The 25,029-nt window shown below is 53.7% G+C and overlaps 1 protein-coding gene across 2 annotated transcripts in view; it reads right to left on the bottom strand.

The window, feature by feature from the left end:
* LINGO1 (leucine rich repeat and Ig domain containing 1) overlaps nucleotides 1-25,029 on the bottom strand; it is a 169,590-nt gene that overhangs the window by 67,902 nt on the left and 76,659 nt on the right. For both annotated transcript variants that reach the window (XM_055717162.1, XM_027802868.2), the window contains one exon: nucleotides 1,096-1,273. The gene's annotated coding sequence lies outside the window, so the exon portion shown is untranslated. The remainder of the gene's footprint in view (nucleotides 1-1,095; nucleotides 1,274-25,029) is intronic.

Genomic DNA, 25,029 nt, shown 5'->3' with positions numbered 1-25,029 from the left:
CATTTATCCCTACCTCCACCCCCAGGGTGGACTTTGAGACACCAGAAGGGGAAAGCACAGAGAGCAGGCAGTGATGCTCCCGACAGGGCAGCAAACGGGGCTGGGTGACACCTGCCAAGCACCGGTGGCACCCCGCAGCAGCCAGCACAGGTCTGGGCACCAGTGGCCACCATCACATCCCTGGGAAGGCGCCAGCTCCCAGGTGGGCTCAGCACAGCACGCTCTCCTCTCAGGCACAAGCTTTCTGCTGTAGCTAAAATTAGCTCCCACAGAGCCTCTCCTGCCATCCCTGAAGTCATTGGTACAACATGTTCTGCCACCACAGGCTCTTCCCAAGCTCTCACTCAAAAAAGCCAACGATGCATAGTGCGTGCCTCTGCTCCAACTCCCTCGCAGGCACACAGCAGAGCCCTGCCAGTGCGGCAGCCCCCCACTCCATGGGGGGGGGCAGGGCTCCCCCCTGCTGCCTGCCCTGGGGGTCCCTCGTGCTGCCCACCAGCCCAGCAACCCTGACAGCAACAAACCTGAAGATTTGGACTGGAGAAAACAGGGGTGCGTGCTTTGTTCTTGTTTTGGTGGCCAAATTGAGAAAAGAAAGTTGTTCAGGTTAACTGGATTTTATTGGGGGTGGTTTCTTTTTTTTCCTTTGCCAAATTTTAAACCCCCAGTAATAATCTGGGGCTGAACCAAATATTGTTTAGTCTGAAGTGAAGCTTTCATTTTGTTTGCAGGTGGCTTCCCCCCGCTACCGAAAAAAAAAAAACCTAGAAAAAATTCAAAATGAAATGTCATCTCGAAACAGATGGCTGAAAGGTTTCATTTTGAAAATGTCAAAATGAAACTTTTCAGTGTTTCACTTTTTCCCAGCCAAAACCACTTGCTAAATACAACCTGAATTCGTGAGCTGTTTCTGTTGACTGAAACCTGAGTTATTCGGTGCATAAGCTGTTCGCTCAACGCCGCTTTTGCAGCCCTGCGTGCGTGCCCCACATCGCTGCGGCGGGGAGATGCATGTGAAGCAAGCAAGGCAGCAAACCCCGCGGCGTGCCCTCCTCCAGGGAAGGGGTGCAGGAACACCAAAGCCCAGGGACTTACCGTGGCAGCAGACCTCCACAGCTTCTTCGTTTTGGGTGCTGGAGGGGCTTCCCGTGCAGCGGGGGGAGAGGGGGGTGCTGCGGCCCCAGGCGGGAAGGACAGGGTGGTCCTGCCTGTCTCATGGGACCCAGCGCGAAACAGCGGGGCACCTCGCTCGCTCAGCCCTGGACACGCAGCCCTGCAAGACAGGAGGATGGGGAGAGCATGAGAAGGTGCTAAAGGGAGGCACATCCAATTTGGGCAGGAAAGGAGGGAGGCGTTGGGGGCTGACACCAAGCAGAGTTAAGGGATTAGGACAAGGTGGTGGCAGCAAGCAGCTCCAGAGCACTGGCTGGTGTCAGGTCTGTTCCCCTGCTCCCCCATGCAATGGTTTCCATCTCCTCTTGTCCTGCTCGAGGTGCACCCACCCATCTGCTTGCTAGCACAGGGCTTTCCATGCCAGCAGCCACACAAGAGGTAAGTGGGGAGGCTCCTGAAGCATCAGAGCAGCAGCAAGGCCAAGCAAGGGACCTGCCCCACTGGAGGCCACCTCTAGACGGGGTTGCTCCCTCCCTCCCACAGCCATCCATCACTGCAGCTAGCCCACACCACGCGGCATTGGCAGACAGCCACCAAGGCTTTGGCCACCTGACCTCTCTTGCTCAAGGAGGGATGATGTTCATCCCAGAACCGGTCAAAATCAGATCCCAGAGATAAGGTCTAACCACCACCCGAGAACCAGCTTGGGGCTGATCAGATTTTGCTAACAGCATACCCCACGGCCCCTCTCTCACACCCTGAGGCCACGGGTGGGTGGTCCTGGGTGCTAATCCCTGCCACCGCCTCATGCCAGATCGAAGCCAGGTGACCCCAGCCCTACACTCTGAGGCACGGCCCCCAGGCAGGTGCCTGGGTGATACTGGGATGCTGGAGGGCAACGAGCCCCTTGAACCACAGACAAGGCTCCTGCTTTCAGCAAGTGGGAATCACGTTTTGATTGCAAAGCTCACAGTCCAAGAGTTTTCAAGCACAGAGTCCAGCAGCCCCACATTCTGCCTTGAATTCAGGGCCTCGCCACACGGAAAGGGAACGGAAATATTTTAAACTTGCTTTAAGTTTGCCATTGCTCCCCGAAGAGCTGCAGAATCCTCTGGGTGCACTGGCAGCATGCAGTAGAAAGCAGCAGAGCAGGCCAGATTCAGGAGGGCATTCTCAAAAGACTCCAAAACTTTAACCCAATCCAAAGTCATGGTTATAAAAACGTGGTTCATGTTTCCACAGGAAGCCAGCTAAGGGAATTGCATGCCACAGTTCTGTGAAATCAGGAGCTGCCACCTAAACCCGAAATCCACAAGCCAGGTACAGAGTTCAGGTTAGAAACTTGGGCTCGTTTTTTCTCTTTTGCCTCTGGCTCAGTTCAGGGGCAGCAGTGCTGAGGCACTTCGGGAGCATTACCCTTCCAGCACCAGCACGCACCACAAAACGCTGAGGCTGGTGTCAGAAGACCTGTTTCTGCGAGATCACTAGCCCGATTGCTAGATGAAAGAGGATTAGATGAAGCTTAGACTAAGCATCTCAACAGCATCAACCCATAAGATGATGCTCAGCCATTGCTACTAAGGTAACAATGAGACAGATTTATCTGCTAAGAGAGAAAATTCTTACTCCAGAGAGTTCTCCTCGGCACAGAGAGGGGTGTTTGCTGGGTCCTCCGTAGGAGGCTCCGTGTCCACAGGGGCAGGGCAGACCTGGCTGCCCACAGGCAGGAATCTGCTGCAGGGAGTCACATGGAACAAGAGGCAGACTTGCTCCAAACTCAAACCTCCTCCCAAGTTCAGGGGGCAGCAATCGGAAACAGCCCATCTGTTCCTATAACACTGCACTAGCAGAGAAGTGAGGAGCCTGAAAATCTGAGCTCTAAAGAAATCAAAAGCACCAGAGCGAGAGAGAGAGCCAGCGAGCCTCCTGTAAGGGAAGGGATGCTATGTCTCATTGCAGCAGTGAGCCTGAGTTTGGAGATCTCAGTCCAAACCTCAATTAAATCTCTTGAGCAAGGGAGCTGCAGCAGCATCTCTGGGAGCAAGGGAGCCCTGCATCAACCCACCCTGCTAAGGATGGGGCGAGACAGCTGGAGCTCCCCAAACCTCAGGGACGGGCTGCAGACAGGGGAAGGGAAACAGAGGCAGGCACCGGTGGTGCAAGGGGCTGGCACGCAGGTGGTGCCATGCCGGCTCTGGAGGTAGCACAGCCAAACTCACCAGTGAGCTACACGGCCACAGCAATCCCAGCCCTGGCAAATGTGCCTTGTCGCACAGAACGGTGTTTCAAAAGAGAGTATTAAGTGATCAGTCAGCATTAAAAACAGCCAGTTGCGATGTCTCCCTTTTTTCCTCCCTCTGAGCCCACTTTTCATTTTAAGTATCTCCTCTTCTTTTTTTTTTTACCTCCTATCCAAACAAACTCTGCTGTCAAGCCCAAACACTCACTTTGCATTTCTGTCACATTTGCTCAAATAAATCATTCAGAACCAAACTGAACCTTCAATCTTTCCCCTCCTCCCTTGAAGGAATGATGCTAAACCACCCAGGCAGCCTGGAAATCCAGTATTTGCCTGGTTCCTGCTAAAAGCTGGGAAGCAGGGTGTTGGCTGGGAGCAGAGGCATGGGAAGTAGTGGCCAGGTGGGATTTGGAAGGGCTGCCTACAAAGCATCTCTCCGTGTCAGGACATTCCAAAAAAACTATTTTTATACAGCCTTTATCCCCATGAGACAGAAATAATGAGGGAACAGAATGGGATAAGTGTGGGGAGACAGAGGGAGATTTAGGGGCAGGTCCTGAGCACCGCTCGGGTTCCCATGGGTTAGGCCAGCAAAGGGGGAGAGGTGGCTACAAGGAGGCACATCCAGCATCAGGAATGGGGCAGGAATACCTGGTCCCTCACCTTCGCAAGGAGGAGAAACTCAGATTTAGCAAAGAGTATTTATGAGTATTGAGGAAAAAAAGCCATGCCACAGGGAATAATGGGGCTTTCTTGTGGCTGGCAGCTGAATGGAATAAATCTATCCACTAGGCATAAATTGTTTAAGCAAAAAATCCCTCTCAACTTGAATATTTTGCAAGAAAAATAGCAACAAAAAAAGGAGGAAAACTCTGAACCGTCATCATTTCTCTCCTCAAGGTCAGAGCTATTATTCTTTTCTGCGAAGGAGAAAAACCACCTTTCACTACTAAGTTCAGTCAAAAGAAATGAAACCTTTAGGAAGTGTGTGCATTCCTGCCTGGACTGAGCACCTGGCTGTATTAGGCTAAGTAACAGGGCGTTATCTTTCAAAAGTGAGCGTGGGAAGGCGCAGTGGTGAGGCAGGGCAGCAGTCTGGAGCAAGGAGCAGCATGGTGCTTCACTGCAGGGATGGGGCAGGACCCCGGAGCCATACAGGGAGCTGTGCTGCATGGTCTGACCCCAGGGGCAGGATCCCCCTGCCATTCCCGGTCCACTCCTGCCCTCATCCCAAATGCAGAGGTACCAGCTCCTCCTGTCATCGCCAGGAGCAGACCTGGCTGCAGCAAACAGCTGGGATGGGGCAGAGGCACCCAGGGTAAGGGAGACATCACTCACTGGGGCTACAGCAGTCAAGATCAGGTTTGTGTCCGAGCAAAGGATCTAGAGCATCTTCAGTTATTATGCAGAGGCTGTGCTAAGGTTGCTGCTTTAGTGCACTGCAGGCACTAAATTAAGGGGACATTTACAACCCACAATGCAGAGAAGCAGCTGCTAAAGGTGGCCACGCTGAGTGACTTCACCTCTGGGTGAAATGCTCCATGAAACCTCAGCCACAAGGGATCAAGACAGAAAAACAAGTCCATCCTTCCACCCACAGCCCTGCTGGGCAATGCCAGGACACCTCTGGGCACCTGGGCTAACTGGGTACCAGTAACAACCTGCTCTGCTCAGTGCCAGCCTGGGTCTCCGAGACCTGCCCTGTTCGGAGGGGAGGCAAAGCCCACGGGATACTGATGTTTGGTCCCATTTGCAGAGTCCTGGTGTGCCAAACTGTACCGCTGGGACAGCACTCAGGTGGAGCAAACCCACGGGATCTGCTCCTCAGAAATGAGGCTCCCCCAGACCAAGCCTTGCCCCAGCACCGCACAGCGCAGACCAGCAAGGCAGCTGTCTCGAGCATCAACCAGCTCCTAGTGGCTGAACAAGCCCTGGTGGCCACTCACCCTTTTACCCTGCCCTTGATAGCCAGGCTGGCTGCAGCTGCCAAAAAGGGGGTCATATGGGGTGACAGCTCCTGCGGCCCCGGCACTGCCCCCTTCCTCCTCCCGCAGCCATGCCAAGCCCAGCTCACCAGGGCTTTCCACCCAGCACTGCTCCTTCCTCCTCCTCCTCACCCAGCAAGAACAGCCAACCTAGCCCCGGCCAAAACCCAGCGTGCCTGCACGGGTGAGCCAGCCGTGCCCCGCACTCCCCCTTCCCCAGTGCTGTGGCAGTGCCCGGCTCATTCGCTGAGGGGTGGCACCAGGACCTTTCCCTTGCAGGTCCAGGGATGTACCGTGCTGTGTTCAGCCGTGCAGAGAAGGGGCTGGCTCTTGGTGGGAGCTGGCACCGACCTACCCCAGCCCAAGGCACCAAGCCCAAAGGGGAAGCGGAGGAAGGCAAGGTGAGAGCAGGAATGAGCTAACATGCACACGAGATGAGGAGAAAGGATTAAGTCTGCTCCAGCCAGCACAAAGGCAGGAGGGTACACTGAGAGGGGATCTCAAGGTCGTGGTGCGCCGTGCCAAGCAGCATGCACGCCGGCTTTCGTCAATAATTCAGTGCGCTGGGTTATGAGCACAACCGTGCAAGGGCTGCGACTGGAGGCGGCATTTCTACCCAAGCAGAGGGAATGGCAGCGATGGGTGGGAGGGTGTCCCTGAACAGGGCTGCCGCACCGCCAGGTGCTGGGCACCAGGGAGGCTGGCCCACTTACACACTGGGAAGCACAAATGGCACCACAGTCACAGCCCTGCAGCTTGTAGATCCTTTTGAGAAAGTTAACTCTGTGAACTACCACCCAACCCCCAGGTGTTCCCTGCCTGTAGGATTTCACAGCCGCTGTAATCCCCTCCTGCAGGATGAGCTGTTTGCCTGGAGGTGCCATGTTTTAGAGAGATTTGAACCCTCCGTCACTGGGACCAGCCCAGGACAGCATCCATGGTCCCTCATGCAGACAGACTGCTGCACCCTGTGCAGCCCCCGGCAGAGCAGGGTGCCAGCAGCACCAGCCAGCCCAGGCACTCCGGGAGCACCCTTACTCAAAGGATTGCTCCAAATCCCCCAGCTAGGAACAGATGGCTGCTCCTCTGCAGGTTCACAGAGACCTCTCCTGCCGGCCAGCAGAGCCAAGATCCTGCAGCTCCCATGTCTTTGGGAACCTCATGCTTGAATGCACTCAGAGGTACTGCACTTGACAAAGGCATACACGGGGGACAATTTCTGGCTTCTGCTGTGGAGCAGGTCAGACCAGTGGGTCACAAATTGTCTCCTTTGTATGTGCAACAGGTGGAATGCAGAGGTCTTGAACTCCTTCAGAAGATCAGCCCTGAGCCTGGAGGGCTGCCCTGAGCAAGGGATCCTGCCATTGCAACCCAAAGCCTGCACAACAGGCCCCCAGGCGAGCATGTCACAGGGTGAGCATCAGATGAGCCATGGGGAAGCCGAAGTCACAGCCAAGGCCAGTTACAGGAATAGAATTGGCTCAGGCTGAGCAAATGTAACTTTCCAACCAGCCATCCATCCTGCAGACCAGCTGGCTGCCATGTCTGTGCACCTCCCATCCATTTCAAGTGTCCTGATAACACCGATGCTTCACAAGACTAGCTCAAGAAGGCTTGGGAGAGTTATTATCCAAAGCCAGGTGGCTGGACTTGACCCAAATCTTAGGCAAGTGATTAAAATGATTGGCATTTTTTTGGAAAGAAAAAAACTGCTGTGCTGTACTTGCCATCCATCTTCAGAAAACTATTAACTGCAGTCACAGAACTGGACACACCTGTAAGGTGACACAAGCACTTGCAGACTGATGAAGCTCATCCTCACCTGCAGCTCTGGGACCAGCCACCCCCTGCAGGCTCCAGAAGTGAGGAGCTTTGGCCAAGATGCACTTGAGCATTGTGTTACCACACCTGGGCAGCTCTTGCTGCAGGATCCGGGATGCAATACTCATTCATGGGGATGAGCGCTGAACTGCTGGTCTGCACGCCCCATGGCTTGGGGGAGTTTCATGCCATGGGTTATGAGATGCATCTATTCTGGCTGGGAACATTGTCACAAAACTGCCTTTGCTTAGGACCTGCATTCAAAACCTACCCAGGCCCTCTGCTCCTACAGGACACAGTAACACTGCCAGCCAAGAACAAGACATCTTCTTCCCCTTTGACTGCGTATGCTAAAAATAAAGTTTCTTTTCTTTCAGAGCAAAGGAAACTAAAGGCAGCAGCATTTCCAGGTGATCAGACCGTAAGAGCAGCTTCTGAATGACGCCAAGCAGATCCCAGCCTCTCCCCTGGGCAGCTCCCAGCCCCACCACCTCCCATACCCTCCTTACCACTGCCCCACAGTGCTGTCCCCCACATTCCCAGGATGGCCAGGAGCTGGGGTGCTGCTCCCAGGCACACTGGGGATTCGGGCCAGCTTTCCTACATGCCAGGGTAGAAAGACACCCCGCTCACTCTCTTCTGGGTTCAACACCAGCACCCAAAACTCAGCTGTCAGCCCATTACAGATTGAGGGAATGACCTAAAGGACAAGCCCTGCCTGTCTGATGAGCCAGCACAGCCCCAACAGCCCACATCTACTTGATTCTGTTTGACCACACTGCCCCAAGGACTGGCAACCCAGGATTTACAGACCAGGGACACTGTGTGGCCTCAGGGTTATTTTGCACGTCCTTGTCCTTGCCCCTGCAGAGTACAGTATCCAGGAATCTCTGGGGAACAGAGGGAGGTCATTCAGTTTGATGTCCTGTACGTAACCAACCCCTGCCAAATGCTCAGCTGGGGCACCAACTTTGAAGCTGCCAAAATTGCTGTGCTGAGAAGTTGAACCGTGCTTAGATGGGGATCCCAAACAGGGTAAAATCTGCATTTAATACATATTATCCTAACATCTCCCCATCTGTCCACTTCCCTCACATGTCTGTAACTGCAGTGTGCCAGGGCTGCCTGATATCAATGGCACTTTAATTTCATAATTCCCAACTTATTTAGAGCAATTAGGAGGCAATGAGCACACGCCGGGGGCCAGGATGCACTTGAATAGCATCCAAGGGTTACCGCAGTATCACAGGAGACCTTAAGATGGAATTATCAGTCCACAAAAAAAACTTGAATAAAAAGGAAGGAGATCCCCAAAGGGAGGATAAGGTTCTTCTTGGTCCTATAGGCCCCTTTCTAATTTGAAATCAGCTGACAGAAATATAAAGAGATGATATTCCTCATTTAATTAGTGAAGAGAGAGCATCTCAGGTTGGAAGACAGAGATAGATGCTTTGCCTGGGCATCTGGCTGGAGAAACGATCAGGGGAGCAAGGCAGGGATTCCTGCGAGGTCAATTACCCAACCTCACTTCAGGCAAGCAAGTTTTGCCATTGACTTTTCTGGGAGCAGATGCAAAAAAAAAAAGAACTGAGCCATTTTGGAAATCCTAGCCAGAAAGGCAAAGCAAAGAGTAAGCCGCTTCTCCCCAGCAATTTCAGCTGGATGGCAGGAGCACTGCACTGAGCCAGTGCCACCAAGAAAGCCATCAAAAAAAGGCAGCCAGTCCGCAGCCTGGCTTCCCAACATCCCATTTCATGCAAGGCAGGTGAGGTGCCAAAGGAGGGGACAGCTCCTCACTTCTGATTTAGCCACATGCCCACACTCCTCCCGCACAGGCTCTTTAAATGCCTGGCTGCGTGAGAAAAGCAATGGCCTATTTTTTCTGAGCAGCTCAGTACAGCCTCCACCTCAGAGCACAGCGCGCCCAGGTCTTATTTAGGATGCTTCAGACACATCCAGAGGTACTTTGGGAACAGTCTGTGGAAAGAGAAGACTGAGTGGGCAACCTGAGTCACTTCATTGCTTACAGAAGTGTACACAAGCATCTTCCATTTGAGCAAAACTCAGCACAGCTCCTGGTGACTCTGGGGACCAGAGGAAAGTGCATCTTCTCTAACACACTGCAAATACAGAATAACTGCACACCACCTTTCTCATCCAGGCTTACCAAAAGAGGGATCATCCCCCTGGCAGCTACGATCCAAACCTCTGATCCTGGCAATTCCTCCACAATGCAGGAGGAACCAAGAGCTGCTCTAATCTGCTCTGATGGGCGAGGGCTGTGGAGGAGATTAGCTTCCCTCTAAGGTGGAGAAAACAGAGCAAGACATGTGAGGGGAGAAGTGTGTGCACATGCGTGTGCGTGCCCTGAAGAGAGATGATTACGGCTGGCTGAAAAACTCCGCTCTGAACTCGCTGCCAAAGAGTCTGACTCATGCAGACAAATCAGCTCAGCACCACCCGCTGCACATGGGAAAAGGAGGCGGTGAGCACAGGAGACCCCGGCCCAGAGCCACGACAGGCTCAGCCTCTGCCTTGAGCCCTGTCCTTGGGGAAGTCAATTCAAGCTGTCAAAAGGGCCAAGATCCCCATACGCTGGGGCTGAGAAGGATCCCCGCAAGGCAAGGACACGCATTACCTTTCCTCAGGAATGCCGGTAAGAGGTGCTGGTTTGTGCCATGAGGCCACAAAGCCTCTGCTCGCCCACCCAGCAGCACAGCCCAGGTCACACAGGCTGGCCCTGGGCTGTCCTTCCAACGCACCTGTCCTCCCCTCAGACAGGGCAGGGCCACAGGCTCCCCTCGCTCTCCCAGTCTCCCCTTTCCGCTAAGGCTGGCCACACCAGCACCACACAACGCCAAGGTGCCTGCTGGGGGGTTCAGGTGCCCTGACCCAGCTCAGAAAAAAGCCCTGCTCATTACAGCTGCAAGATGCTAATGGCTCCTGGACACTGCACCGCAGCGACCGACAGTGCTTCCAGCTCTCCATCAGGGTATTTATTTTCCACAAGATAAAAGCCACAAAGTGGCACCCAGCACAGGCGATGCTATTTCACAGAACTTCTGATGCCATCAGCAACCACACGCACAGCAGCTCCCCAGGACAGCAGGGAGGGAGGTGCATGGGAATATATGAAAAGTGCCAAAATATGAACTGCTAATAAGATGTATTTTCAAATGTCACCAAATTATGATCTATTGATCTTGCACCAGAAGTTTGACTTTTTCTGCGTAATATTAATTTATGTCACTTACACGTTCTGGGAACTGCAGACTGAATGAGTGCCATTATACTAAAATTAGGTATTACAATTATTAACTGCTAGGGGCCGAAACCAGCAAGGTGCTGAAGAGCCAGTCCAGAATAACACAGTTTAACAACCTGCTGGGAGCACCCGTAAGCTTGAGCACATCAATGCAGCAGTGTGGGACGGGGCACAAGGCTCACCACAGAGCAGGCTCTGCTCTCAGGACGGCACCCCTGCCCCAGGAAGAGCCTGGAAGAAGCAGATTTGGGCGCAGTTAGGAACACGAGCCAAGTCCTACCCTGAATCAGGGGAACCCGAGGGAGGAAAGTGTTTCCAACCTTATCTGACACACAGCTACGGCCTGACAGCCCCACCAAGCTGCTAGGGGGCTGTGACACATGGCCAGGGCAGGATGCTGGGGAGATCTTCTAGACTGGCTAAAGCCCTTACCAGCACCTGCAATTCCGCATGGAGGTCACACCAAACCTGAGAATGTGATTCTGGTAGGAACACTAGAAACAAGTCCTCTAGCAGAAGGCTTTTGCAAAAGCTGAAAATGCTCCAATGGGACTTTGGCCAAATATTTTAGATTCCTTTTAAAAACAAGACCAATCCATAGTCACTTTAATGATCCCATTGACTGATCTTCACTAAGTGATAACAAAGACTAGTTGTCTCCTTTAGGCCACTACATCATGGCTGAGAGCATCAAGAGGCGAAGGTGATGGGCTTGGAGAGGAAGAGCATCCTTCCTTCACTCCACTTCAGCTGCTAATAGGCATGCCAGAGCTCTCTAAATAGCATTACATTAGTGCTGCATAAAAGCAATAAAGCCCTAAAACAACACATTACATATTTACTGAAATGCATGTCACACAAAAGACTGTCCCCAGGACACCACATGAAGACCTGAAATAGCAAAGCCCAGGGCTGTAAAAAGCACCAGACTGGGCAGACATCCACCGTGCCCACAGCCGCGGTGAGGGTGCACGTGAGGGCTGGGCATGCAGGAGCTTGGCTCCGGGGAGCCAAAGGGATAATCCAGCCATTGCATTTACCCAAAGCAGCATAAAAGAGTCCTCTCTGCCAGAAACTTGGGCAAACCCCAACCATCAGGCATAGAGTCTGCAGAGAAATCAGCATCCAGATGAGGGATGCAGCATCCAGGGCGAGACCTGCTGCTGTGCCAGTGCACAGCCCTGGCAGCTGCCTGCCTGGCACTGACCTGCAGTTTCACCCCGCTCCTTTGTTTTCACTTCCAGCACTTAACTTTCACTCCTAAACTCAATGAATTGTCGTTTCCAAATGTCTTTTGCCCACAGGAAAGGGAAATGCACAAAGTGCTGTTTGATACTTTCCGATAACCATCACCATGGCACAGGGCTGATGTGGAGCCTTCAGAAGTAAAATTGTCATGACAATTTTGGTGGCATGAAATAAGTGGGTTTTGGAAGACCTTTTTCTCCCTCTGCTCCCAGCACTTGGCAGGCCTACAGCATGTTTCCATAGCCAGGCATATGGCAAGATTACTGGACCTGCCACCACAAAGGACCATTAAATGCACCTTAGCTGGAAAGGTGAGATCCCCAGCAGCCTGGGGCAGAGGAGAAGCAGACAGATGTGCTGGGACAGAGGTGGAGAACTAGAAGAGTTCAGAGGCAGAAGTGGAGGGCTCCCCCCTGCACCAGTGCTGGAGAAGTGGAAAGAGTTTGAGAACTTTTGGATGCACGTTTTCCCCCTGCCCTTAGGAAGGACAGATTTGCTAAATCAGCACAGCTTTGCATGAGAGCTTTGCCCTTATTGGCAAGCAGGAGAGGAGCACAGAGCAGCCCGGTGCACATCTGACCCCGCACCCTCACCTGCTGGCCATCAGGATGAGTCAGAGCCCCTTGCAGCCAGCGGGGCCAGCACTCTCCAGGAGGTCTGTGGTCCCTGCCACCACTGCTGTGTCACCCAGGGCACAGATCCAGAGCACAACACTGAGACAACCTCACCCAGGTAGCTGTCTGCCCAGCTCCCTGCCGCTGGCATCGCAGCAGGAGCCTGCTGCAAGTTAGCAACTCCCCAGCCCCAGGGGCATCAACCCCTCCGCATCAATGGAAGCCCACTTTCTGAAGACTCCTTCTGGAGGAGGATTTCTCCAGGACAGCTTGCAGAGGTGCAACCAACACATGACATCAGAGGTACTGGCACGCCTGCAGAGCTCCCCAGTGCCCCAGGGCACAGCTGCATGTCCTTACCCCACACCACGCAAGCCAGCCACAGCCCCTGCACCTGGCCAACAACCAGGGGTGGCAGGGAGTGATGCAGTGCCCAACAACTTTTGTGAGTTACTGTGTCACGCCAAACGGCCCTGACCTTTTCAATATTCTGTATTTTTATTGGCTGCCCGTTTCCCCTTGATCCCCACAGGCTCATTAGGCAGTGTGGAGCCACAGGCAGCCCCAGCAGCCAGCGCCGCTGCACAACACCGAAAAGGTCAGAGACATGAGGCCGAGTGAAGCAGCTCTCGGGAGGGCAGTTACAGTGGGACGGGAATGCTCCCTGCACACCAGGACCTGTTTCTCAGGGACTCCCCCAAGGTACAGCCCCCACCCTGGGGTGGCAGGGACCTGCAGCCCACACACACCCGCTCCCAGCCAGAGCGACTGTAGCGGCAAGAGAACCTGCCCGTGGCTGGGGCTTGGTACATGTATTTGCAATAAATAAGTACGTACTTGCAAGGGAGCACAAGGCAGGGCTGTGCTCCTACCCCACAGAGCCAGCAGAGGGGCAGGCTGCAGAAACGGTCACAGCTGGCACAACCGAGCCCCACGGCTCCTTCTCAGGTGCTGCCAGCAGGGAGAGGACCAAGAACATTTCCCAGAGTCTCTGGCACACTGGGATAGGGAGGGTAGCTACCCAAGCCGATTACCACGCATCTCTAGTAGATGCCAGAGGAGACTGTCCGGAGCCCAGGCCTCCCCCGAGGCATTCGGGGGAGCAAAGGCATGTCATCCCTGCTAGCAGGCTGCAAGGTGGGCAGGGGCAGCACACAAACAGCACAGCTGCTTCGCTCACAGCCTTTTGATCAGCCACAGTCCAGCCCAGCCACCTTCACATGAAGGAAAAGCATGCCACCCCCTTCCTAAGGGCCTGGCACCCCCTCTGCATGCCCCAGAGGCGAGGCTGAGCCCCAGGAGTCAGCCTTCACCCCACATATGGGCCCCAGCCCCAGGAGGGCACTGTGAGCCCTGCCTTCAGCAAGGCCACAGATCCTGAGCAGGACCACCGGTGGATAACACACACCACCCCAGCTGGGCTCGCCACGCTGGTCCTCAGCATGCCCAGTCACGAGCACAACACATTGAGAAAGCCCAACTTCAGACACGTGCTGGAGCCTACCCAGGAGGTGGTAGGACAGCCAGTGCTTTCCCAGAGCTGTCAGCCCTCTACCATGGGGTCAAAACTCACCAGGCGGCTTCAGAAGCACGTCTCCTGCCAGCAAGGGCTGGCTGCTCTTTCGGGGAAGGCAAGCCAGGAGCAGAAGGTGCTCTCTACGATGAGGCACGAGCCCATGGCTCCAAACACAGCAGGCACAGGTGGGTGCTGCAGCCAGGTCCATCAACAGCAACAAACCAGGTCCAGGGGTCCCACAGGCAGCCCAGGCTGGAGCAAAAGGAGACACCTCCACCCCCACTGAAGCTCAAGGAAGGCGTGAGGGGGCCAGCCCAGAGCTTAAATACCCCGGCTCCCTTGGAGACAGTCAGGTGCAGGCTCCAGGTGCGGGTGCTTAGCACAATTAAGGCCCTTAAGCAATTAGCTTGACTCACGTCAGCTGGGCTCCCAACGGCCACCCTCCCCTTCATATGGTAGGTGACAACCATGTTTGGGCAGCATGGCCAAGCAAAGTGATAGAGCAGCCTGCCTGCTGAGGGGGTCCCTGTGCCCCTGGGCAAAGCCACTCAGGCCAGGGGCTGTTGGATGGGCTGTGCTGCCTCTGGGCAGCCCTGAGGCATGGGGGGGCAGCTGCCCCAGTCCCCATAACGGTTTTCGTGCCATTTCCCAGTACCACCAATGCGATCAGTGCCAAGAGGCTGCACAGGGAGAAGTGGGGGTGGCTGCTGCAAGGAGAAGGGCTCTGCCTGTGCTTGCTTGTATGCCGTGGTGGGGGACTCGGCTGCCCCACGGATCCAGCCCCTAGCCTTTCATCGGCTCATAAATGTTCAAAACCAGGGAGATGCGCAGTAAATGCTCTTTATCAATACATACTGCCAGAGTGAGCGTGGCCAGGGCTACCGGGGCGGGCATGTTGGAAACGGCTAAATGGCACTCAATAAGCTTGTCTTTTGCCAATATAAAAACACACCCAAAAAAGACCCCAGCCCGGTGGTGGGAATAATAAAGGACAGAAATAAAGAGGCAACAGCCAGAAACACCACAGGGGAGAGCAGGGAGGAAGGGCAGAGCCGCTCGGCGAGGGCTGCAGAGCTCCTCGGGATGAACACAAAGGGTTAAAAACTGCAACAGCTACTTTCTGAGAAATGGAATATATCACAGCCCTGGCAACGTGTGCTGAGATTTTTCTAAAATAATGTTAGATTTTTTGGTGTTTTTTTTTAAAAAACTGGATCTGGGCAAAGGAGTGCATTGACATTAGTGACAGATGGGATGGAAAATTTTTTGTTTGGAAAAAAATATCTTCTTTTGAGTCACATGCACGAAGAAAGGAAAACAACTTAACCCCTCCGGTCCCCCTCCGAGGATGAGCTGTAACACGGCAGCGAAGAGCCAAATCCCGACGGGCTGCTGGGGCAGACCCCTGCCCTCCAGGTCAACAGAAGCCAAAGCTGGAAGGAGCAGAGACAGCAGTTTTGCCCTACAAAAAGCCATTTTTCTACTTTCCTGGAAGGCAGCGAAGGCAAACTGGCACTCAGCCCTCCCCGTTCAGCCCAGGTGGCCTTGCTTAGGAGAGGTGTCATCCCTGCAGCCCCAGCACCACAAGGCCGTGGTAATGGCAAGTCCCAGGAGCCACATTGTCACCTCCTTCTTGGCTCTGCTTGGCCAAGCCCAACGCTCAGCCCAGGGACCCAGCGGCCCCGGGACAGCATCAGCCACGTGTGATCCCAGAGCAGGGACGGGCTTAGCAAGACCTTTGCTCACACCAGGATCGTTAAGAGACGAGATCTGGGGAAGATGGGCTTTATCTGGAAAGCAGAGCCAAGCAAGGCATCGTGTTTGCCTGGCAAAAGTGTGGAGAAGGGAGGAGTGAGGGGCAGGAGGAGGGCTGGGATGAAGAGCGGGGCACAGGGGGGAATTACAAGGTGTTTGCCCTTGTGGTGAAACTGGCTGGAGATGAACTCCCACTGCTGCTGTTTTGACAGCCCAAACACACTCGCTCACACAATATCTCTGTCTTGTTAAAGGTAATTACAGTTCTTCCTGTGTAATGAGATGGTTTTTAAAGGCCATTCAAAAGAAATTTTCTATAATGAGGTTAAGGGTTTTATGGTGTTATACATCAAGGGAGCTGGTAATTGGTCGGATCCAGGCAGCATCCTGAAGCAGGGAGATAGGAGGTTCTGTGAATAATAGGCTAGCACAGAGTGCAGAGTCTCCAAAATGTTTTGGTTCTGCAGAGGACGGACAGTAAAAGTGAAGGAAGGAGGGAAGAAAAGAGAGAAAACAAAAGGCAGAGAGTTGGACGCTGCCAGCTCCTGCAGGACTGCAGTGGCTTCTTCCATGTTGCTTTGGGTGGGTTTTGAGGAGCTGCTTGAGAGAAGGACTAGCATGTGTGTAGTGGGTCCCACAGGACACCGCTCCTGGTCCGGGTGGGAAACACCGCTCTGCCAGTGGGCGCAGGGTGGCAGCCGGCTCGGTGCCGGGCAGGCAGCAGGGAGAGGGCAGGCAGGGACTGCCTGCACAGCACGGCACGGCTGCGAGATCTGCCTGATCCAGACTTGCATGCCACCCCCGCCTGCTCCATCTGGAGAGAGGAAGAGCAGAAGGCTTTGCCCGCACAGGGATCTCCCCGCTGCGCACAACCGCACGGCTGCGGTGGGTTGAATGCTGTGCGGGTGAGTGTAAGCTGCTCCTGCCTCTTCCCTCCAATGAGTCCCAGGTCCCTCCCTCAGGAAAAGCCCCGGCAGACCTGTCACCCAGCCCTCAGATCAAGCCTTTCCCCACCAGATCACTCCTTGTTTATTATTGCTGCTGCTGCTGCTGCTGCTTCCACTCCCTCCCGACATCTCTGCTCTTCCAGGGCTGCCCAGCAGCGGGATCATTATTCCTGTGCGTTTAGCAGCAGCTCCCCGGTGCTGCTGCCGAGGGCCTGCAGCATTTCTCTGTATTTAGAAGAAGCTGACGGTGGCTGAGACACTGCTGTGGCTGAACAACCGGGAGCCAAGCTCAAAGAGTGGATATTTTAGTGCCACCCCCAACCCGTGAGCCCCAGGCACTAGCAACTTCATAGCAAAGCTTGTTCTCTTGGGATCTCCAGCCCACTTCTTCATGCTGAAGAGGCAGGAGTGGCAGCAGAGAGACAAGTACCTGAACTCTGGGAGGCTTAAGTGCTCATCTGATTGAAAAATCAGCCTTTAGATGCGTAGAGGTTCACCCACCACTTTTGCTGGCAGTGCTGAAGGAGTCGGACGAGGCTGCTGGTGATGGCAGGGGAGGATGCTCTTTGCATTACTCCCACCTCCTCTGCGAAGATTGCTGGCTTGGGTGGTTAGCAGGGAATGACTGAACCCCAGCTTCCCTAATAAACCTAATTTTTCCCTCAGCACATCAGTTGAACTTCCTGTGAACCTCAGAAGATGTTTGAGTCGGGGCTTTTTTGTTCGTTTGTTTTAGTTTTCCCAAGGGTAATCTGCCCATACATCTGCTTTATAGCCCATAACCTGCCCTTAGCAAAAGCCAGGCCTAAGCTCTGGGTCGTGATCTCGTGACCCAGTGGGGCAGTGGAATCATCTTTCCAAGGGATGGACTCACACCAGGATGTGTGGGGCTGGAGCTGAAGTCCTTGGAGAACCTGGCACAGCTGGAGGTGGGAATTTGCAGGCAAATCCTGAGCGGATGCGATTGCTGCACGGGGCTGTGGGGCGGGGGGGGGAAGGGAAGGGGCTCTCCCTGGCACTGGTGCTTCCTGCGCCTGTCAGCTTGCAGAAGAAACAGAAACATTTCCCAAGCCCTTGGTTTCAAACCACACGAAATGGATGACGCCACCAGTCGCTGGGTAACATACATTCCTTGCCTTATTCCGCCTGAGGAGTGGCATTCAATATCCTGCCTATTTATGTTTTTTAAAGACCAATTAAATATTAAAGGCATTTATCAAGGTTTAACGCTGCAGCGAGTGCATCAGCTTGGATGCCATGATGCCAGCGCGTGTGGTTTCAGCGGGAGGTGCCAGGGGAGCCACAGGTTTCTCAGCTGCTCTGCCCTGCACGGAGCCAGCTACGCAGAGCACGGGGGGGACACGGGTGGCCCAGGGGACTCCAGAGGGGACACTACTGCCCTTTTCAGCTCCAGGTCTCTGCCTTGGACCTGCGCTAGGTGGGCGCAGAGGGCTGCAGCTGCCCGAGATGCACCCGCTCTCAGGACGTGTCCCCACCCGGGGTGCGAAAGCCCCTAATCACACACCAAAACTTTTCTCCGCTCTGCTCTGGAAACCCGAAATCACAGCCACTGCCTGAATAGAGCTGCTTTGGGAATTTGTCAACCAAATGTGTTTTCATCAGTAAATACCAGTTTGTTGAAATTCAAAGCCTCCCAAAAAAGGATCAATTGTGACAAATTACCCATTTCACAAAAATTCTGGAAAAAGGCTCAGAAGGTCAAAATGTCCCATTTTTGACACATTTGAAATGAAAGAAAATCATTTTTTAGGTTAATAAATCTAAGGTAATTTATAGTTTTGCAAAAAGAACTAGAAATGAAAAGCAACTATCAAAATGTTTTGAAATTATTTTTAAAAAAACCCTATTCAGTGCAATCAAAAGGGCTGGGGGTTTTTTTGAGATATTTTTTTTTTTACTGCTGTTGGAATTTTACATCTCTGTTCCTGTTGCTGGTGGGAACTGGTTTCTTTTCTATCTGAAGAACTGCAGGGGCAGGGAGATGCTTTCTCCGCCGCTGGTCTCACTAACACGACCTCAGCTGGGTTATTGACATTACAACAGATGCCAGCGGCCTCCGCTAAGCTCCACTGCCCGGGAGGTTCCGGGTGAGCACGGCCGCAGCCACCCACCGCACTCCCCGTCCCGGTGCCAGCCCTGCCACCCGGGGCGAGCCAGGAAGACCCATCGGCTCAGCCACCACCGTAGGGAGCTGGTGGCACACAGGGCAGGAGGCAGGTTACAGCGCAAGCTGCCAAGGGGACGGGATCCCTCTCTCTGGCTGTTCACGGGCTCCGTGCAATGAACGAACCCCAAGGAGGTGAACAGGCAGCAAGCCTTTGGGCACAGAGCAGGTGACAGTGCTAGGCAGGGAGTGGATGAGGGGAATGCTTCCTCTGCCCTCCTCGTCCCCCTCAGCCCCGCGGGCTGCGCTTGTGTCCCCCCAGATCTGCAGCATCACACACTGGCACCCGACATGGGAAAGCAAGACTTCTCCATCGGGCAGCATAAAACCTGCAGGCCTGGAAAAAGGGCATCCCGATCAATAGGACACCCCTCTGCCACCATCTGGCATTGACAGCTTCTCCGCGGATGTGCCACCCAGGGCCCCGCGTTGTCACTCGTGTCCCCAGCACCTGGTACCTGCGCTTTGGGGTGGCTGTGCCAGGGCAGTCTGGGGCTCCGCGGCTGGTGTGCAGGTGGGCACGCACTTTGCGATAGACATCTGGGCGAAGATAAAGGCAGCAGAAAGGGAAAAGATGCTGATAGGAATAAATGAGGCTGAGATAATGAAGCAACATCCAACATTTCCAGCAATGAGTAATAGGCAGGCAGATCGAACGGGCACCCCGTTAGGGGTAGCAGTGAGAGGGGGAGCCAGCCGGTCCTCTCCTTCCCCCAGCACGCTCCTTCCCCCTCTCTCTTCCCTCCTTCCTTGCCCTCCTCCCCCTGCATAAATCTTTCATCCAGAATAACGTCTCTCTTCATAAGGAGAGAAAGAATTAAATATTTCACGAGACTGCAGTCAATCTTGCAGGGCCCTTCTGTTGACATTTCAAACATGTATTTGACATTGCTTTCTCATTCCCTCCTGGTAGAGCAGAGAGCTCTGCAGAAAGCTGTTACCGTTTACAAGGAGGGGAAACTGTGGGCTCTTCAAATCACCTTAATGGGAAATGAGATGGAGGGAACAGCCCTCTGCCACCCTGCATCCCTCTCTGTTTATCTCCCCTCCCTTTTCTTCTCCCTCCCTCTCTGTCTCTGCCTGCCCAGCTCCCCCAGAGCATGGGCAGCCCCTGCCCTGTGCTTTGTCCCTCCCTTCCAGCAAAAGTTGAGTTGCGTCCTTGCTGTGTCCAAGGCAGGACCTAAAAGCCACTGGCTCAGTCGGCTCTGAGGGTCTGACAAAGCATCGCTGAGCCACACACTGGGGGGACCTCAGCCCCTCTGCCCGGTGGCACCTGTGACAGTTCCCCCCCCAGGCAGAAAGCACAGCTCACGCCGGGAAAAGGATATAGGTTGGGGTTTCATTCTGCTGCCAACCTCCCCATGTCAGCTGGCCATTAACACCTGGAAGGAGGGTGATGAGAGCCTTTCTCCCCCAAATCCACATTCTTCTCCCCAGGGAATTTGTTAGTCTTGGATGCTCCCGTGCAGCTCTGCCACCAGACAGAACAAGCCTTGGGCAGCACAAAGACAGTGTTACACAGCAGCAGTGACTGCAAGGTCTGCTTGCGCCATGAGAGAAGCATCACCGCTGGCTCTGTTCCCCACCACACACCCTGAGGTCCCCACGGCACAGCAGGGCAAGGTCGCCTTGCCAGCCCACTGGAAAACATCGTCACAAGGCTGGGAAACTGCTAGGAGAGGCCTGGAGCTGTGCCCAAGGGGTGACATTCCCAAGGCTCCTTGCACAGGGAGTCTCACTCGCAGCTGGAGCACCAAAGGGTGAGGAACCCTCACCCCCACACAAGAAACGATGGAGAAGAAAGGTGGAGGGACCTTCCCTTCTCAGCACGGATGTATCCAAGTGGCTCTCAAACACATAAGCCATCTTCAATAGCCTCCCGGGTGCCAAAACCCCCCAGCTGCTCTCTGGGGTGCTGCCAAAATCTCCAGCGTCCCTCTCACATCCCAGGAGGCAAAACTGTGCAGCATGCTGAGCGGTGGGGCCGGCCAGGCCTGGGTGACACCTCCCCATGAGCAGCCCACAGAGCGTGCCCCGACCACAGCACGCCATGGCAGGGCGTCAGGATGGCGAGTCCAAGCTGTCACCCCCTGTTAGTGCTTCTCTGGCAGCCACCGCCACCCCCTGCAGCCCCTCTGGGTCCTCCCCAGCCTGCTCTCCAGGGAAGGGAAAACGGCAACAGCGTCACAGTTTCTCTTTGGCGTCTCAAACCAAGGAGATGAGGACAAGAAGACATTTTGCAACAGAGACACGAGGTAACAATTCCAGAGCAGAAAGATGACCACATCTCACCCCCAACATCCCACCCCAAACCCCAGGCATCCACTGCCCTTTCCACTCCTTCCACTAACACCAGCCTCACGGCCCGCCTAGCGCCTGGAGAAACCGGGAAAATCAGAAGCGATGACAAGGAGGGACCCCAACCCTGACTGCGTTCACCACCCCACATCACGCTCCCAGGGTCCCAAGATGCAGCTGGGTGGCTTGCGGTGCCTGTAGGCAGGTTACGGCGGCAAGCGGCTGCAGACCGGCGGAGGAGGAAGGTTCAAAGTTCTTCGGGAAAGCTGGACGGGTTCACAGAGCCTTCTCCTATTTAATGAGGCTTTACAAATTGTTTCTAAGGTCCTACAATTCCTCCGGTGTGTCAGTTGAACAAATCCCTTCCTTCTTTTTAAGTTCTGTGTTTAAAGATATATTTAAGCCCCCTGTTAAAATATTTCCCGATGCCTAATAGAATTACAGAACTAAGATTTTCATCTGGTTCTACCTCTCTGACTCAAACTCTTACTGTAACCTTTGAGTCATCTTTAGATCAGCAGAGACTGATGTTTGGAGATCAAAAGGAAAGATTTATGATCACCGGTATTTCCCCTGGAAACACCCACGACCCACACAAGCTCCCTTAATGAGATCCAGTGGCTCCCAGTCAGAGCCAGGCGACGCAGGCTGGGGAAGGCACCGCTGTGCAGGAGCAGAGGAAAGGGAGGCGCAGAGCTGCCCCCGAGAGCACGTCCCTCGGCCCTGCTGCACCTTCCAGCACGAAGCAGCATTGCTAAAAGCCAAGCTGCTCCCCTGCAGGTGCCAGTGGGGACCCCAGGTGGAGCGGTGGCACCGGGACCCCCCACCCAAACCAGCGTGGACCCTGTGTGCAAACCAGCCACCGCAGAGCCAGCCTGGGGACCTCAGAAAGCCCCAAAACCCCTTTGGGGATCCCAAAGCCTCGGTGGAAGCCCTGTGGCGGGCACTGCATGGGGGGTGGGGGGGTAGCTGGGATGATCACATCGATTCTGCTGGTGTTAAAGCTCCAGGAAGAGAAAAATATCTTACGTTGCAAGGAAGTATTTTGCAGTGAAGCATTTACGTGCCAGTTCTCTTCCCTGCTAATTTTTGCTTTGTCAAAGCTACTGGAAAGTATTTCTTTTGACTGACAAAGCGGTAGAATTTATGAATAGGCAAATTAAGAACAAAGAGAGAAGAAATAAGTCTGTTGATAAAAAAGCTGAATAATTCAGTTGAGGATCAGTTACTTGAGTCGATTCCCTCAGAATTTGAATGAAATAATTTTTACTTAAAGTAAGTTTGTCTTTTGGTTTGAAAACCTGTGAGCTGGAAAGCAACATATTTGCATTTTGCTTTCCAATACATAAACTGAGACTTCATTTTGTAGGCTTTCTTGTTGAATAATCTGCTCTAATTTAATTGGAATTTGAATCCTATAAAAAGCATTTTCTACTTAGTTTTCTACTGATCTCGGGTATTGAGATTTTGTGATCTGAAAAAGCAATACGTCTGTGTGTGCTTATTATCATACTCAGAGGAGCTTCATTGTTCTCGCGTTTTCTGCTGAATAATCTGTTGAATCTAAAATGCAGTTTTGACTTAGCTCCTTATTGATATTTTTATTTTAAAATGTTATGATATGAAGAGCGATTTGTTTGTATTTTCTGCTGGGAAGTGTTTTTTATTGAGTAACGGAGGGGGGGGGGGCTGATTCTGTCAATGTTTACCGGAGTAACTAAATCAACAGAATTACTCATAGAATTAGCTTTACCTGGCCCCAATAGCCAGATATTGAAAGACATTTAAAATGCGGATGGGTGTGTAAGGGGCAGAGGGAGAGGGCAGAGACACCTAATCTTTCTCAGCTTCTCTCTCTATCTTTAGGTGCCTGAATACCTTTACAAGTCCAGCCCAAAGTTCATCATTCTACGGAAGATCGGACAGGTTGGAAACAAGCCGCGATAGAACAGTTTGGATTTGGTTCCGGCCACCCAAGCGAAGCCACTCACCATGCCCAGCTTGGACCCCGCAATCCCAGGGCACGGGGACAACCCTGCAGGTCTGCCAACGGCAACTGAGCCGAGCCAATTCCCATCGGGACCTGCCATGTGCTACTGGGATACAGCTCTGCTGGGAAATACGCCACGTTCGCACACCCAAAACCATTGCAGCGCACTGAGCTCAGGGCCAGGACCCAGCCCCACGGAACTGCGATCAAACAATGCACGTGCCGAGATCCTGCGTGGGGCAAACCAGCTGTGCCTCATCTGTCAGTCTCACTAAGCCAGGCCCTGTACGTCAACTCTGCCACAGCTTGTAGCACCTAATCACTGCCAGGATACATACAACCTGGCACATAATTTAATCACAGCAGCAATCATAAGAAATTAAAATAAATTTATATAAGTAATAATCACTCAGTGCTGGGTTATCAATAATACAACAGCAGCTCGGGAGAGAGCGAAGACTGAATGGATCCGTACCCCGTTCCTGCTCTGCAATTGCCAGTCATAATTCATGGCAGCAGACAAACACGGCTGCCCGTGGACGGTGGCAGCTTGCCGCTTGGAAACAAAACGGACAGCGGGAGTGCTAGGGGGAATACAGCATTTTATTCGGTGCATCAACAGAAATGGATTAATATAAGACAGTGATCCTTTGAGCAATGTCTGGGTAAAATATCACCAGGAGGACAGGAAGGCTACATTGACTGTGAAATAATTCCAAAGGGCAATATCCTAATTTTGGTATCCCTTCTGTCCCATGGGTGTTATTTCACCACTCCTGTCATCAAAACAAAGGCATGCAACACTACAGACCAAATTCACTGTGTCGGAGACTTGCAGGCTGATTTCTTGCAGCCAGGCTGTCGCATTGATGGGTGCACGGACGCATGCGGCAGCCCGGGTCCCTGCTGCTCCTGTGGTGTGACATGGGACACCGGCACAGGGCTCCGCATGGCCCCGGAGACGCGGGGGTCTGCCTATGGGTGAAGGGCACCAGCTGGATTAGCCAGATGCTGAGGGCACTGTGGCACAACCTTCAGCAGGGGAAGAAAAGACAGATTTGGCTCTCTTACAAGCAGCCACAAATCCCCCTGACCTCAGCAGGAGCGGTGCCGCCGTTCTGCAGGGCAGAATTTGATTTCAAGACTTTAGGAGTTCAATGCCAGCCATTCATACATGCATAATCCCCCACTTAACTAGAGGCAACCGTGTGCTGGTGTGGCTCAGAGGCTTTAGCGGGAGGAGCCCGGGATGCATGCGGCTCTCATCAGATGCAAATCCATGAAAGGTCTGCGCTGAGCCCTCCAACACGCCGGTGCTGTGCCACTGTAATCTCCCTCTCACCGTACACTGCTGCAAAGTCATCCTAAGAGCCCCAAAGCGTATGGGTCTGCTTGTTTGCTGCAGGTTTGCTTTACTACCACCCTGCTTTGAAAACCAGGGCTGTGAGTTGCAGGGGGTGAGGGGAGGAGACCCCCCGGCTGTATCCCCTGTGCCTGCCCTCACCAGCCCCCCCTCCTCTCCAGCCAGCACCCCACAGCCTGGCCCAGCGTAACCCAACAACAGCCCAAGGTTTCTCCAAGCTAAATCGGGAGCCCTGGCGAAGTGCAGCCCACCCATACAAACACCCGAACGCCGGGGAAAGCAGCTCTCCCAGAGCCTGCAGCTCTGCACCAGCCCCAGCGCCACGCACGGATAGTGTCCCTCACTCGCTGTGAGTGACAGGGCAATTTAGGAAAACCACAGCGCTTTCTTGTTAACAATCAGATCACAGAAGGTGACAACAAACACTGGTCGGGCTCAGAGGCTTGGCTGGTTGAGGAAGGCTGGAGGAGAAACGTGTCAGGATGACAAGAGAAAGAGCCAAGCGCAGACAGGGAGGCTGCACAAGCACGCAGGGCATGGACAGGCTGCCAAAGCACATCGGTGCCTCCACTGAGCGGGCCGTGCCGTGCTGCACAGGACGGCCCTACCTGCAAGCTTGCACATGCTCGTGTGCCCAGGCACGAGCAAACGGCCCCCTGGGCACCAGGGATCACGCAGTCAGTCTGCCTT

Source organism: Falco cherrug, chromosome 7 (assembly GCF_023634085.1).
Source record: "Falco cherrug isolate bFalChe1 chromosome 7, bFalChe1.pri, whole genome shotgun sequence".
Taxonomy (NCBI): domain Eukaryota; kingdom Metazoa; phylum Chordata; class Aves; order Falconiformes; family Falconidae; genus Falco; species Falco cherrug.
The sequence above is the reverse complement of the archived record's forward strand: the minus strand, read 5'-3'. Positions and strand labels throughout refer to the sequence as shown.